This window comes from Mustela nigripes, chromosome 15 (assembly GCF_022355385.1).
Source record: "Mustela nigripes isolate SB6536 chromosome 15, MUSNIG.SB6536, whole genome shotgun sequence".
Classification (NCBI taxonomy): Eukaryota; Metazoa; Chordata; class Mammalia; order Carnivora; family Mustelidae; genus Mustela; species Mustela nigripes.
Window position 1 is genome coordinate 31,955,085 of NC_081571.1, and position 14,275 is coordinate 31,969,359.

Genomic DNA, 14,275 nt, shown 5'->3' on the forward strand with positions numbered 1-14,275 from the left:
GCTCCCTGCCTGTCCTTCCTGCTCCCACACCTGCTGACCCGAGAGTCCCAGCTCCACCGCCCAGGGAGGTAGGGGACACGGCAGGAGTCCCTGGCTCCTGTTACCCTGCCCTTCCCCCAACCGGACCATGACCAGAGAGAGGACAGGGGACAGAAGGGAGGGGGAAGGTGCAGAACACAGGGATCCTCACTGCTAGGCACCTGTGATGGCCCCAGGGGACAGAAAAGGGATGCTAAGAACCCAGACCCCAGGACACTGACCTGCCTGCTCTCATCACTGCACAGGGCACAGAAGCCTCCTTATTTGCTGCTCTCCTTCAAGCAACCCAGCTGTTGACCAGGAGATAGGACAGGACGCTGTCTTGCAGATGTTAAAGCTCAGGGGGTTGGTGGGTGTGAGGCTGATGTGACACTCCACAGTCTATAAGCCAGTGGCACTGGGCCCATAGAACTCTTGAAATGCTTTTATGCTCCTTATGTTTACTTTGCAGAGTATGTTTATGCTCCTTATGTTTACTTTACTTTGTGCAAAAGCACTGACCTTTCTCTGGTATTTACTTCCAATTGCATGAAAACTGGGATGTTTTCCCTTTCCATTCACACCGCATCTCAGAATGACAAAATAAATAAACTAACAATAAACTTTTCTGGAGAAAGATCCATAGCTTGGGGATGCTTAGCAGTGGGAATATTGTGATTCAAAAGTTATATGATTCTTTGTTTCCAAGGGACCTCTTTTCAAGTAGAAGTGGTATCATTTAATGTTAGAATAACATGCATAGTGAATACCCGCACTAAAAGTCTGACATCACTGGACAAATGGGGAAAAGATTTTCTAAGAAACACTCCTGTATGCATTCAACATTCAACGCTAAGACTGCCACAAGCGTGGGGCGACTTGGGTGAGGTGACTTCAAGGGAGCTCCCTTCACAGCATGGGGGAGCGGGGGGCAGGGACCTCAGGATGCAGACCGTGAGGGGGAAGCGCTTAGCTCAGGATTGTCTCGATTCCTGAGGTACCTCCTGGCCCCCCACCCTCCTGCGCCCCAACTGCTCATTCACACAGTCATCCCTGCAGTGAGTTTCCTGAGCTCCTCTCCTGTCCTCCTCGGTCACAGCTCCCTGCCTGAACTTTCCATGGCATTGGCCGCTCTCTGAAGTTATTCTGTCATCGATGTGTTGTGGTTTTGGTTTTGTTTTTTCCTGTCTGCACTAGAATGTAAGCCCCGTAGAGCAGGGGCTTTGTTCTCCCGCTCAGGGCTGACTCTGAGAACCCAGAACAAGGCCAGAGCAGAAGCCGTACCGTGTGCACGTTCACGTCGTAGTCATTATCTCCACTATCACCATAAACAGGTAGGGCCAGAGGGTTCGAGTTCAAACCCAGGCTCCGCGGCTAATGAGCTGTGTGCTAAGTGAGTTACTTAACTCTCTCGTGCCTCGGTTTCCCCCAGGGAACCATGGGAACGTAATAATGGATCCGCCCCCTTCTGTGAAGCACTTTGGGATGATTCTGGCATATAAACACTTAATACGCCTTAGTTATAGCTATTTCATCAGGGCTAGCCCCGGGGCCAAACTGCTTCCAAACCCCATCCTAACTCCCACATTACCGGTCAGGTCTCTCCTTACTGTCAGCCCAGTTTGACAGAGCGCCCTGATCTCCTCTGGCTTTTCCAGCCTCTGAGAGCCCCGCCCCACCCCCACCGGAAGTCTGATCTGGGCCGCTCTGCAATGAACTTCCGGCTGCAACACCGCTCCTCAAGTAGTCTCCATCCCATTCCTGAGGACTGAAACGACGGATCATCCAAACCCCGTCAAAGTATTTCAGCAAATCTGCTACGTCCCTTGACAAAATAGCCCCTGGATCATCCCAGGTTGGCAGGGGAGTAAAAAGCCCATTGTGAGTAGACTCGACTGGAAGGCCTAGCCTCATGTCCTCCAGAACTCCTGCCCCTTGGGGACCTCTCTGTAATGACGGTCATCATCCACCGGCTCAAAGGGGAGGGCCCAAGTGCAGGCACAGGACGCCCCATTCCCCCACAAGAGAACCCAGGGCAGGTTGCTGCTGTCTGTCAACTCTCCTAAGGCTCAGGGATGATTAGCACATTAGGTCCTGCTGCCGCCCCCGTGAGGCCCCTCAGAGGGTTAGAGAAGGAGTAACTTCCTTCAGCCCTCTGAGGGTGGAGCAAAGAATTAAATTGATGAGACAGATCAACAGGAGAAAAGGGTACACATTTTATGTGATATTTTTCCTTCAAAAGGAAAATAAAGGCCTGAAGAAGCCGTTGGGCCCCAAAACTTATTCACCTTTTTTTAAACGAAGTATGACCAATGGTGGGGATGTGGCAAGACAAGGTGCCCTGTTTTGTCACAAAAAAAAACAGGAACCAGGAGCACCTAGGTGTCTCACTGGGTTAAAGCCTCTGCCTTCGGCTGTGGTCATGATCCCAGGGTCCTGGGATGGAGCCCCACATCGAGCTCTCTGCTCGTCAGGGAGCCTCCTTCCAGCTCTCTCCCTCTGCCTGCCTCTCTGCCTACTTGTGATCTCTGTCAAATAAATAAATAAAATCTTTTTTATATAAATAAATAACAAGATAACAGTGTACAAAGAAATAGTGTTTATTGAAACTAATATTTACAAAGTCTTTCACAACGTGAAAAAATCCTCAAAATAAAAAGTTATGTACTAAAAATAAGTTGGATAAAATATATTTTTTAAAAAGACTTATCTATTTTATTTTATTTTTTTTTAAGATTTTATTTATTTATTTGACAGAGAGAAATCACAAGTAGATGGAGAGACAGGCAGAGAGAGAGAGAGGAAAGCAGGCTCCCTGCTAAGCAGAGAACCCGATGTGGGACTCGATCCCAGGACCCTGAGATCATGACCTGAGCCGAAGGCAGTGGCTTAACCCACTGAGCCACCCAGGCGCCCCAGATTTATCTATTTTAGAGAGAGAGTGTGTGTGCACAGGGTGGGGAGGGGCAGAGGAAGAGGGAAATAAAGAATCTCAAGCAGACCCCCTGCTAAGCAAGGAGCTGCGCTCAGGGCTCTCATGATCCCGAGATCATGACCTGAGCCAAAATCAAAGGTCAGACACCTAATTGACTGAACCACCCAGGCGCCCCAGGATAAAATACATTTTTTAAAAGTCACCAGGAAACTTCCAAAATATTGGTTGTAATTATCTTTGGGTAGCAGGATTACAGATGATTTTCATTTTCTTCATTATTGCTTTCTGTATTTTCCAAAATGGGTGTGTATTTCTGTCAAATCAGAACAAAAATACAATGTTTAAAAATATGATCCTTCCTGAAAGCAGGTAGCTGTATGGACTTGAAGGCACTGGGGTTCTTCCTAGTCCTGGGATTCATATAGAGTCTCCACAGTCTGGCATCTCAAATTGTGCAAATTCCAAGCACATTCAAAAACTCCCTCCCAAGCCATCCATTTACCTCAGCAGAGTTGAACATTCTAAAACTTTAACCTAAAGATAAAATGAGTATTTCATTTACAATGAATTGTTTATTCAAGGTGTAATAACAGATTCTTATTCTAGAATGATTAGCATCTCCCAACTCTTTCATTTCCAAACTTGCCCCAGTCCTCCCCAGAATTTAGAGGAAGCTTTCTAAACTTGGGAACATCTAGATCTAGGAGGCATCCTGACCAAGGTTTGTAAAATGATTTTACTCATAAATTCAGCAAAGAAAACGTTAGAGTACATTAAAAGGAATTCTATTAACGTATCAATCAGCTATTACTGCATAATAAATAAACATAGGATGTCAAGATTACACAATAATAAACATGCATTTCACTCATGCATTTGTGTATTGGCTGGAGCCAGTCTGATACAAACTGAGCTTGACTGGGTGGCTCTAAGCTTCAAACTGGGACCAGATCTGCTCTCTGTGTCTCTTATCCTCCTTAGACCAGTGGGCTAGCTTGGCATGTTTTCATGATGTAGGCAAATGCATGAAAAAATAAACCGACCCACACAAATACATATCAAGTCCCTGCTTGTATGTCTGTTAAGAGTCCATTGGCCAAAACAAGTCACGTGACAAGAACAAATAACTTCTCCCTAGTGGAAGAACCTGCGGAATCGCACAGGAAAGGGCATGAATGAATACCTGGGAGACGTGAAGAATCTGAGCTAGTTAACCAATCTACCATTACCAGTAGAGAAGGAAAAAATTTAAAAATGTTAATGTGGAAGGTAGAAATTAATTTACGATGAGTAAATGCCTTAAGCAAAATCTAATAGTGGACAGTTCCTATTCCCAGTTACTTTCTCAATGCCCCTATTGAAACTCCACCCCTAAAGTCCTCACATTCAGTCCTTGAGCAGCATTTCTCATATCCTTCCCCTCCCGAGGAGAGACTTGAGCCAGAAACCGAGCCTAGGTGGGTCAGCAGGGTAATGGACATCAGCCTAGGGAAGAAAAAGAAGTCGTGGCTTTTCTCTATCCTGGGCATATACCAGGGGCTGAAGCCTCTTGGAGCTGTCCAAGCCAGCCTCAATGCCATCCAGTCTTCCCTACAACCCAAAGCCCACTTTAATCTTTTCTAGAGGCTGAAGCCTGAGCTACCTGCTACCAGGTTCCCTCAATTGAAGATTTGGTTTGGGGATTCTGTCATCATACGGGGACTGCCATTCATCAGAAACGAAAAGAACATGCATTAATGACACTATAATATGCTTAATGCAGCCTGAAATTGTCTCCCCCCAACCCACCGCACACTTTCTCCTTCTCCCTTTCCTTCTTCTTCTCCTTCTCCTCTCCAAGCCTGCTTCCAAGCTGACCTCAACCTCCAGCAAAGACCCTGAGTCAGTCCAGCCACACTGCCTGGGGCCCAGAGGTGTGCCCTAGTCATGATCTCTATCTCAGCATCATACTTGTATCACTCACACAAGTCAGGGGTTGCACCTTCTGCTGTGAAACATGCTGGTGCAGAGCACTGGGCTTTGGGGTCAGACAGACCCAAATGGAAACCTGTCTCCCCCTCTCACCTACCATGTGACATTAGGCAAATTGCTTAACCCCTCAGTGCACTTTTGGGGTCTAGCCAACAATATGCAAAAACGCAGGTGTCTGTGGCCAGTGAACTGAGACGTGAAACAACTATCAGCCAGTAGCCAGCGATAAGCCAGGAACACCTGTTGGTATCTGTCAGCTCCCACCACGTGGCACAAACCAGCTCCTACCTTCTGCATCACTGGGTGGGTCAACAATCTTTTCCGTGCTTCTGGTTAAGATACGAGTCAGCACAACTCACCTTTCAAAATAAATTGTGCCCCATTTTAGTCAATTCGGTGTACTTCTTAGCACCCTTGATTCCATTCAGTAAAGACGTGTGGGGTAGTTACACTGTGGCAACATTGTGGGTGATTAAGGGCAGAAAGAATAAAAAAAAAATTTTTTTTTTTTTTTTTTTTTTTTTTTAGTTCTTGCTATAATAACTTCATGGGTATCTCTCACCCCTGCTTGACTTTGTTTAAAGAAGGCGGGTTCAGAGTAAGATTATTTGAGTGACTAGGAGGAAGGGGGTCAAAGGGAAAATACTAATGCTTTGTGTAAGGAAAACAAGGCCATTTCAGTGGCCTAAGACAACAGAAGTTGGTTTCTCACTCCTATATCAGCCCAGGAGGGGCGTTCTGGGTCAGCCTATGGCTTCCGTCCATGTGGCGATTCCAGCACCCAGGCTCCTTCCATCTCGTGAAGCTGCCACCCTTTATGGCCTCACAGTCCCTGATGCTCAAACCAGGCAGAGGGAGAGGGAGAAGCAATCTCCCCACAGAGCAGGCAGGCTGACAGGGGGCTCAATCCCAAAACCCTGGGACCATGACCTGAGCTGAAGCCAGATGCCTAACTGACCGAGCCACCCAGGCATTCCAGGACTCATGTTTTATGCCAGAAACTCAAACTCATGTGGATCAAACAACTTGTCCAGAATCATCCAACTAGAAAGAATAGCAGAGCCCAAATTCGAATCAGTTTTCCTAGCCTGTAGTTCAGCCATATTCTCCTTAGTCCCAGTTAGTTTTAAAAAAGGGGAGCTATTAATCTCATCTTCCAAACACCGTGTGTGTCAAGTAGGCCCAAGAAGCATCTCTTGGCTGTTTCGGACATGAACTTTTTTTTCTTCAGTTCAGCCAAGCTTCAACATACCATGTGCCGGGCCCAAACCAGCTCCCGGTGGAACCCAGTTGGGGGACACCACTCTCACCTGCAAACAGCTCATGGGGTCCTAGAGGAGACAGTTGTACAAGCCTGGGCATGGCTGAAGCAGAGTGTGAAATAGGTCCCATACTAGGGACACAAAGGGGATCATAAGGCTAAGGAGGTAGCCATGGTTCGAGGTTGGCACGAATCTCATCCCAGTAACTTTGGCTACCTGAGAACCAAGTTGGCTGGCTGCCCCGTTAGCTGTCAGCATTGCTTGGCTCCTAAAGAAGCTGGTTCTCTGCACTCTTCAGGTAATTTCTCTGTTTCTGCTTTTCCACGTTTGACCTAGGGCCTGGCATAGGCAGCAGAGCCCCACTCATCAGCCCCTTCTCTGGAAGTCATCTGTTACCCACAGTGAGACTGACTTTGGTTCTGAGAGTGTCAGCCGTTGGCTGGAAGATGAGTCAAACACTAAGTTTCATTGACAAGGGGCAAAGTCTCCAAAATTCTGCCTGACCAAAGTCCCCAGGAGGCCAGCCTCTGAGACTTAAGTATCAAGAAACCAATTAACCCAGAACTTTCCTTAAGGGCTGGCTGGTATGATTTAAAAAAAAAAAAAAAAAAAAAAAAGCAGATGTTTAACCCGGCTGGGCCCATCCTTCTCAGCACTACGGTGGCCTAAGCCTCGTTTTCCTTGTCTGTGGGCTGGGGATGGTAAGGCCTGCCTCACCGGGCTGCCCTGGGAAAGAGATGAGGCCCCCTCTGTCCAAGCCCCCATACATGGTTCTGTTGTAATTGGCACTGAATGCCCGCCACGAGATCTCACAGAGCTCCTCTTGAAAAGCTCTAGAGTGGCTTCACTCAGCATTGCCTTCATGTAAACATCCCTCCTTAAGAGGCCATCTTTGAGGATTACTTCACACTCCTTGAATGCCAGACTTACCTATTTAAAACCCAGAACAGGATGTCCTTGCCTTTGGAAACCCTGTCGTGACCTCTGAGGCTGTCAAGCTACCCTGGAAAGGGCTCACTTCGCTTGACTTTGCCTGTATCCCATGGCCGAACGGGATGGAGCTGAAATTGTGACATTAGGTGGGCCTCACACCAGATTCTCATTTTTAGCCTGCCCTGCGGGCTGTGTGCACCGAGGCGCCGTCAAAGTCGAATTCCAAGTTCTAATGTAGAAACAGCTCAAGAGGCCCGCACTCTGAGGATCCGAGACCTAGAAAGCCCTTTCCCACAGGGCTGGGAAAACCTGGTGGTCAAGGCCACCCCTCTCCTTTCGGAAGGGTTCTTCCCTACATCCTTTCAAATCAATGAGCATCTATCCTTTAAAAATGACAAAGCCTCAGGAAAAAGCAAATCCCGACCCTCCTACACACTCACCACCAGATTAGTGTGTCCAGCGTAGCTCCAAATCCCTTTTCCCTCTTTGGTGATACAAAAAGCATGGCAACCTCTCTTAAGTGGCATTAAATTGCCAGTCAGTCTTTCAGGAAAGCAGAACAATGTAAGCCCAGCCCTCTGAAATGAGCGGTTTTATTTCCTGATGCCTCATAACTCCCTTCAGATCATCTCCAGGTTTCCCTTGTCTCTCTCCGGCCATGCGGCCGATATGCCACTCAGAAAGAGTCTCTCTGCACAGGCCAAGAAACACAAGCCAGGGTTTGATCATCTTAAGAGAAATAAAGAAGCGATTCTCCACACAGAGTCTTCATTATCGGGAGAAAATGTTAATCCGACCTTTTGGATAATGACAGCACATCTGTCTCTTTTTTCATTTCCAGTGAGGAAACCATTTGCCTTCTAAAACAGGACTGACTACAACACGAAGGGCATTCTGAACCCCAGAATGTGGGAATTAAAAAGGCAGGATTCACACAAGGAAAACTTTTCTTCTTTGGTGTCTCAGATCACAAATTAGAACAGTGTGCGCAGTCTGAAAAACACCGTTCAGCAGCCCACCCAGGAGAAGCAGTCTTCACTGTCTCAGTCAAGATTTAAAAATCAGAGATGTGGTGGGGATATAGCTCAGTGGTAGAACATTTGACTGCAGAGAAGATGTGGTACACACACGCACACACACACACACACACACACACACACACACAAAATATTACACAGTCATCAAAAAACGAAATCTTGCCATTTGCAACAGCGTGAATGGAACTAGAGGCTATTATGCTAAGCAGAATAAGTCAATGAGAGAAAAGCAATTATCCTATGATCTCACTGATATGAGGAATTTGAGAAATAAGGCAGAGGATCATAGGGGAAGGGAGGGGAAAAATGAAACAAGACAAAACCAGAGAGGGAGACAAACCATAACAGACTCTTAATCTCATGAAACAAACTGAGGGTTGCTGGGGGGTGGGGGGTAGGGATAGGGTGTCTGGGTGATGGACATTGGGAGGGTATGTGCTATGGTGAGCTCCGTGAATTGTGTAAGACTGATGAATCACAGACCCGTACCCCTGAAACAAATAGCACATTGTATGTTAATAATAAAAAAATTTTTAATTTAAAAAATAAAATAAAAATCAGAGAAGGATCAAAATCTCATTTTCCCATGTGCCCTGGGCCTCACCGGCCATGGCCCTCACCAGTGTCAGAGCCTCTTGGAGTGCAGACTCTAATCTTAGTACAATGGGCTTCCTCAGATCAAGGTGGCTTCCCTCCCACAGTGTTTTCCTGGTCTGCGTGCTCCCTGGCTCTCTAGCCCTCTGGCCTTATGCAACTTCTCTTATCTGTGCTCAAGCAATTGGTAAACCAAGGTCTTTCTGGGCCGGGTTAATCTCTCTATCTGGCCCAGATCTTGAGATAGTGACAGTTAATTGTAATTTGGATTTGGGGAGCTCATTTTCTCCCTGGTGCATTTACGTCTCTGATTTCCCCTTCCTGAACCTCCTTTGTCTGAGACTTTTGTCTAAGGGTCACTTAACCAGTTGGCCCCGTGTCCATTTTCTGGTGCTTAGAATGAGACAGCTTGACTAGATGAGCTTTCTGTGTATCAGCCCAAGGAGATACAGCCGGTCAGGGGCAGGACTGGGACAAGTGATCAGACGGCAGCCCTTGTTTGGATTGAAAGTTGTGCAGCCGACCCACCTTCCAGAATGATGCTGAACTCACGTCAGCTCCCTGAGTTACCCTAGGAACTTACTCCACACTCCTGCTTTCCTAAGCAGGGGCAGGCTTCCCACTCAGAATCCCTTCCTTGAAGACTCTGCCACTCCCCCCCCCTTAACCCACGGCTCCCAGGACCTCCTTCCTGCAGCTCAAGGCCTTGCCCTCCAGATACACTTGACTGGTGATGGGCCACCCCCTGGTCCTGCCCCTCCCAGACCTGTTCTGGGCTGGATAGGGGCTTCCTTTGGCTTACAATCTACAACCAAGTCTTGATCTTCTGGTTCCAGAATAGGCTTTGGCCGGGAGCCTAGGACAACAGGTCACACGTCTCCCAGGAGTACAAGCCAATGGGCCCTTCCCATGTGAGGCATGAAAACTCAATTACAAAAGCAATCCTATTTTGCAATGTTGATCAGCAAGGACAAGCCCATCAGAGGCAGGGAGGGCCAGCCCAGGCCCAGAGAGCCTAACTGTCTAGGGAGCAGTTCAACCTAGACCCTCCCACGGCCCTGCGTTTTCCCATGGGTCTTCCAAACCAGAGCCTATGTCTTCTCCTTCCTTCTAACTAATCCATAACACACACATGCACACACGCATGCACACACACATACACATGCACATCCAAGCAAGTACACACAAGCATATGCACACATATACACACACGGACACATTCTCATACACTCAGTTTATTCATCATATTCTCTCCACAATGGGGCGCACATTTTATTGACTTTAGAATTTTGGAGTTCTAGGAAATGGTATTGTGTCAGGGGCCCCTGGATGACTCAGTCGGTTAAGCATATGCCTTTGGCTCAGGTCATGATCCGGGGATCAAGCCCCACATCGGGCTCCCTGCTCAGTGGGGACTCTGCTTCTCTCTCTGCTTCTACTCTTCCCCCTGCTCATGCTCTCTCTCTCTTTCTCTCAAATAAATAAATAAAATCTTAAAAAAAAAAAAAATGCTATGTCAGTGTCTGGGTCTGCCTAACATCAGACATCTCCCTAGTGACTGGGAAGTCCGCCTCTTTCCATGTACTACCAGTTAGGGTGTCTGAAATTCTACCAGTAAAGATTTGTTCCTTTGGGCCTCAAAGGTCTTTCTGTCTTCAACAACCCCTTCTCACCCTATAAATGAGAAGTAGCTGGGGAAAGACTGGTATGGGCCCTTTAATGCATTCTTGGTCTGGATCAATCCTTCAGATGCTTTGTAGGGTGGGAGCAAGACCCTGGGAAGGGAAGCAGAAAAAACCTGCGAGGGGACAGCACAGCCGAGGCAAACAAGCACCCCGCCGACAATGCCTTATGCCCAACCTTCCTGGGTCGGGGAAAGGATGAGAAGTTTCCCTCATTCCTTGAATAAGTACAGACTGAACACTTACTATGTACTAGGAGCCGTGTCAAGCACTGGCAGATACTGTGGCAAGCCAAACCAGAGATGGTCCCTGCCTTGGTGGAGCTTCTGGTCCACTTGCAGTAGGGTAGGGAAAAAGTAATCCCTGAAAATCACACTAATGACCATTTCATTGAAACCAGGATGAGTGTACTCAAAAAGGGCTCTATCAGAAGAGCAGCAAGGACCCAGCCTAGACTGGGGGAAGGGAGGACAGGTAGGAAGATTTTCTGAGGACATGACCCTCGAGGTAATCGTAAAGAAGTAGAATTAACTAGAAAAACAAAGGAGAGCGAGCCTCGGAGGCAAAGGGAACTGTAAGTGCAAAGGCCCTGTGGTGGAAGGAAGCCAACTAACACTGTCATTGTGTATAATCCTTAACCTTTAATAAACTCTGAACTTCAAGGAAAATGTTCTTTTCTAAAAATATGTTTCCCTTTCCCTTTCCCCTTCCACTTAGCCCCGCATTTAAATCAATACCAAGCAACACAGAGAAGGTGAGCTATGCAGGAGAAAGCCTAAAAAAAAAAAAAAAACAGAGTTGCAGACAGCAGCTATGACAGCCATTTCCTGTTTGGTGTCTGTCACCACAAACCTTCTTAGCCAAATAAATTAGCAAAAGGAAAACATTTTGGAGAAGAAGGGTGTGGAGGAAACACATACTAAAAAAAACAAGAAAAATACCCCATCTGCCTCTCAGAGAAGAGCTGCCAGTCTGAGGTCGGGCCAGAGCCCACTCGATTATAAGGGCTGAACCTGGAGGAAACTGAGGCACAGAGAGAGGCCCAAATCCGGTACGTTGCAAGGCAGCGGCTTGAAGCCTCTCTCCCTTCCCTCTGTCCTGTGTTCTCTCCTGCCTCGCTCCCGCTGGCCCCATGAGACCAGAGCATCTGGCTTTCTTCGATCAGATGAGGAACAGTGGGGTTGAACTGCCCTCTGTGACCACTGGAGGTGGAGCTTCATTTTGCCCTCAGTACAGGAGCCCAATATCTTTGTGGTATCAGGAGGAGGGGTAGGAAGACTGCCAGAGGCTTTTACATCTTCTGTATTTGTTCTTCACAATGACCCCAGGGAGACACGACTCACACCGCCATTTTATAAATAAGGAAACAGAGCCTCTGAAAGGAGGATACACTTGCCCGAGGTTGCCCAGATGCAACATGGCACCAAGAGATTTTAACCTGGTCTAGTCTGAAACCCCATAGCTTCTCTTTTTCCCCATCCATACCCAAAAGGATATTTCTGCGGCAACATGTCAGCATCCCCAGTCTTGGCTGATTGCCAGTAGGCCACCCATCACCACCAACCTCTCCCCATATCCCTCACCCTGGCTCAGATGTGCCGTCTCACACCATAGACGGATGTGCTATGTGGCCAGCCTCCATCATAATTCCCCAAGAAGAGGTGTCTATTGGTTCCTCTGTCCCATCCCAGAGGCTGGCTGGTGTGTGAGTATTTGGGCTGGCACGCTGTGCTCTTACTTCGGTGTCACATTTTTTGTTTTGTTTTGCTTTAGCTGTTCCTCCCAGAAGTTAGAGCACAAATTTCCCAAGCTCAAAAACAGACTATTCACTTCCTACGAGCTCTGCATGCTCAGTATCTGGTCTTGGTCTGTTCAGAAAAGTCCACGGCTGACACTTATTCTGCATAACAATTCTGCAGTTTGCAAGGGCCACGCTGTTGGCTCTCTGGTCTTGGTGGTGGTGGGCTGCAATAGATTCACTGAAGCAAGATCAAGTACAATGGCATTTCCCTTATATGCTATGGATTATTGGTAGGTTTTTTTATTTAAAAATGTCTTTTGGCTATAGGATTTCTCAAAACCTTTGACATTCTGTGGCAGACATGACCAGCTGTCCTCTAGCACCATCCACTTGGTCTTTATTTAAATATAGAACTCTCAAATTTTAGCCCAGTTAGAGACTTTTTTCCCCAGCCTCCCTTATAACTGGGAATGACTATATAATTAAGATCTGGACAAAGTTATATGAGCTGAGGAATCTGCATCCCCTCTAGCCGTGTCATTGAAAGAAATAAGCCTGTACTTGTCTAGCTTTTTCTCCTTTGTGCTGGACAGAATGTAAATGTGATGACAAGAGCAGGAGCAGCCACTTTGGACCAGTGAGGCACTCAACCCTGTACTGCTCACTTGTTAGTGAGAAAAAAACTTGTATATTGTTTAAGCCACTGTATTTGGGTTCTCTGAGAAAAAAAACTTGTATATTGTTTAAGCTACTGTATTTGGGTTCTCTGACCCATCAATTTAGACTGAACCCTAAACATTTTATGTACTAATGTGCATGAGAAATCTCAAAGTGGATCATAGATTTTTCAAGTACCTATGATCTTATACCTATTTTTCAAAACAGGTTAGGAATGTGCTCCTCAAAATGCATCTTGGGAAATACAGAAAACACTCTTTTTAACATACCCAGAACCTCAACCTATGGCCTCAACCTATATGGCCCACAGCCTTCTTGTCCCCAATTATGCATCTAACAGATTGTTTCTAAAATACAAATACAATTGTTTATAAAATACAAACTACCCTCACCCCAACAATGCCCTAAAGAAATGCACTTCTTTTCCCCAAACCACTGACCTTCTCCTCACAACAGTCCACAAAGCCACATATGCTATAATTCTAACTTTGGGAATTCCAGTTCCAGGAGACCATAGAGAAACAGCCTGATATGGGACGGGGCTCGATCTCACAACCCCAGGATCATAACTTCAGCCAAAACCAAGACTTTGTTGCCCAACCAACTGAGCCATTCAGGCACCCCTACTTCAGGGTTTTAAAGATAGAAAAACACAGATTTAAAAAAATCGGGAACTTTCCTGATTTTGTGCTCTCTCCATCCTCCCCAAAAGGCAGGTGGCAGGGAGTGCAGGTGGTAACTGTCTTCCACATGCAAAGCCCATGACTGTGGAGGACCTTTCATCAGAACCCTCTGGCTCCACAGAAGACACCTGAACACAAGCATCAAGGCCAACACCATCAAATCTTCCTCAGCACACAGATCTGATAAGAGCACCATCATTTTCAAGTCCTCCAGCTGCCCCAAAGTTCCTTCATATTACAGTCCTGGATTTTGAGTGCAACAACTGTTTCCCTTAATTGAAGGAAAGAGCCCACGGCCCCTGAAAAGGTGGTAAGATATGAGGAGAATAGAGATGGAGGTAAAACCCAACTTCCATTAAAACCACCACCCTCAGTCAAAGATGAAAAGTGTAGTGTAGGGAATATAGCCAATAATATCCTACTACTTCCTACGGTGACAGACTTATCACCATGAGCATCCAGTAATGCATAGAATTGTCAGATCACTATGTTGGATACCTGGAACTAATGTAACATTGTATGTCAACTATACCTCAATAAAAAAGCCCCCAATCCTCAAATTAAAATTTCCCACGAATCATATGTTAGCATTTCCCTCTGGAGTACTGAAGGAGCTCCAAAGAGATCCCTAAGTTCCCCAGCCTATTGTCTAGAGCAACCTGGCAGCACCCAAAGCCCTTGTTTGACATCAAGAGGTGTGTTATTCCCACCAGAATATTATTTAAATGAAAATATATTGAA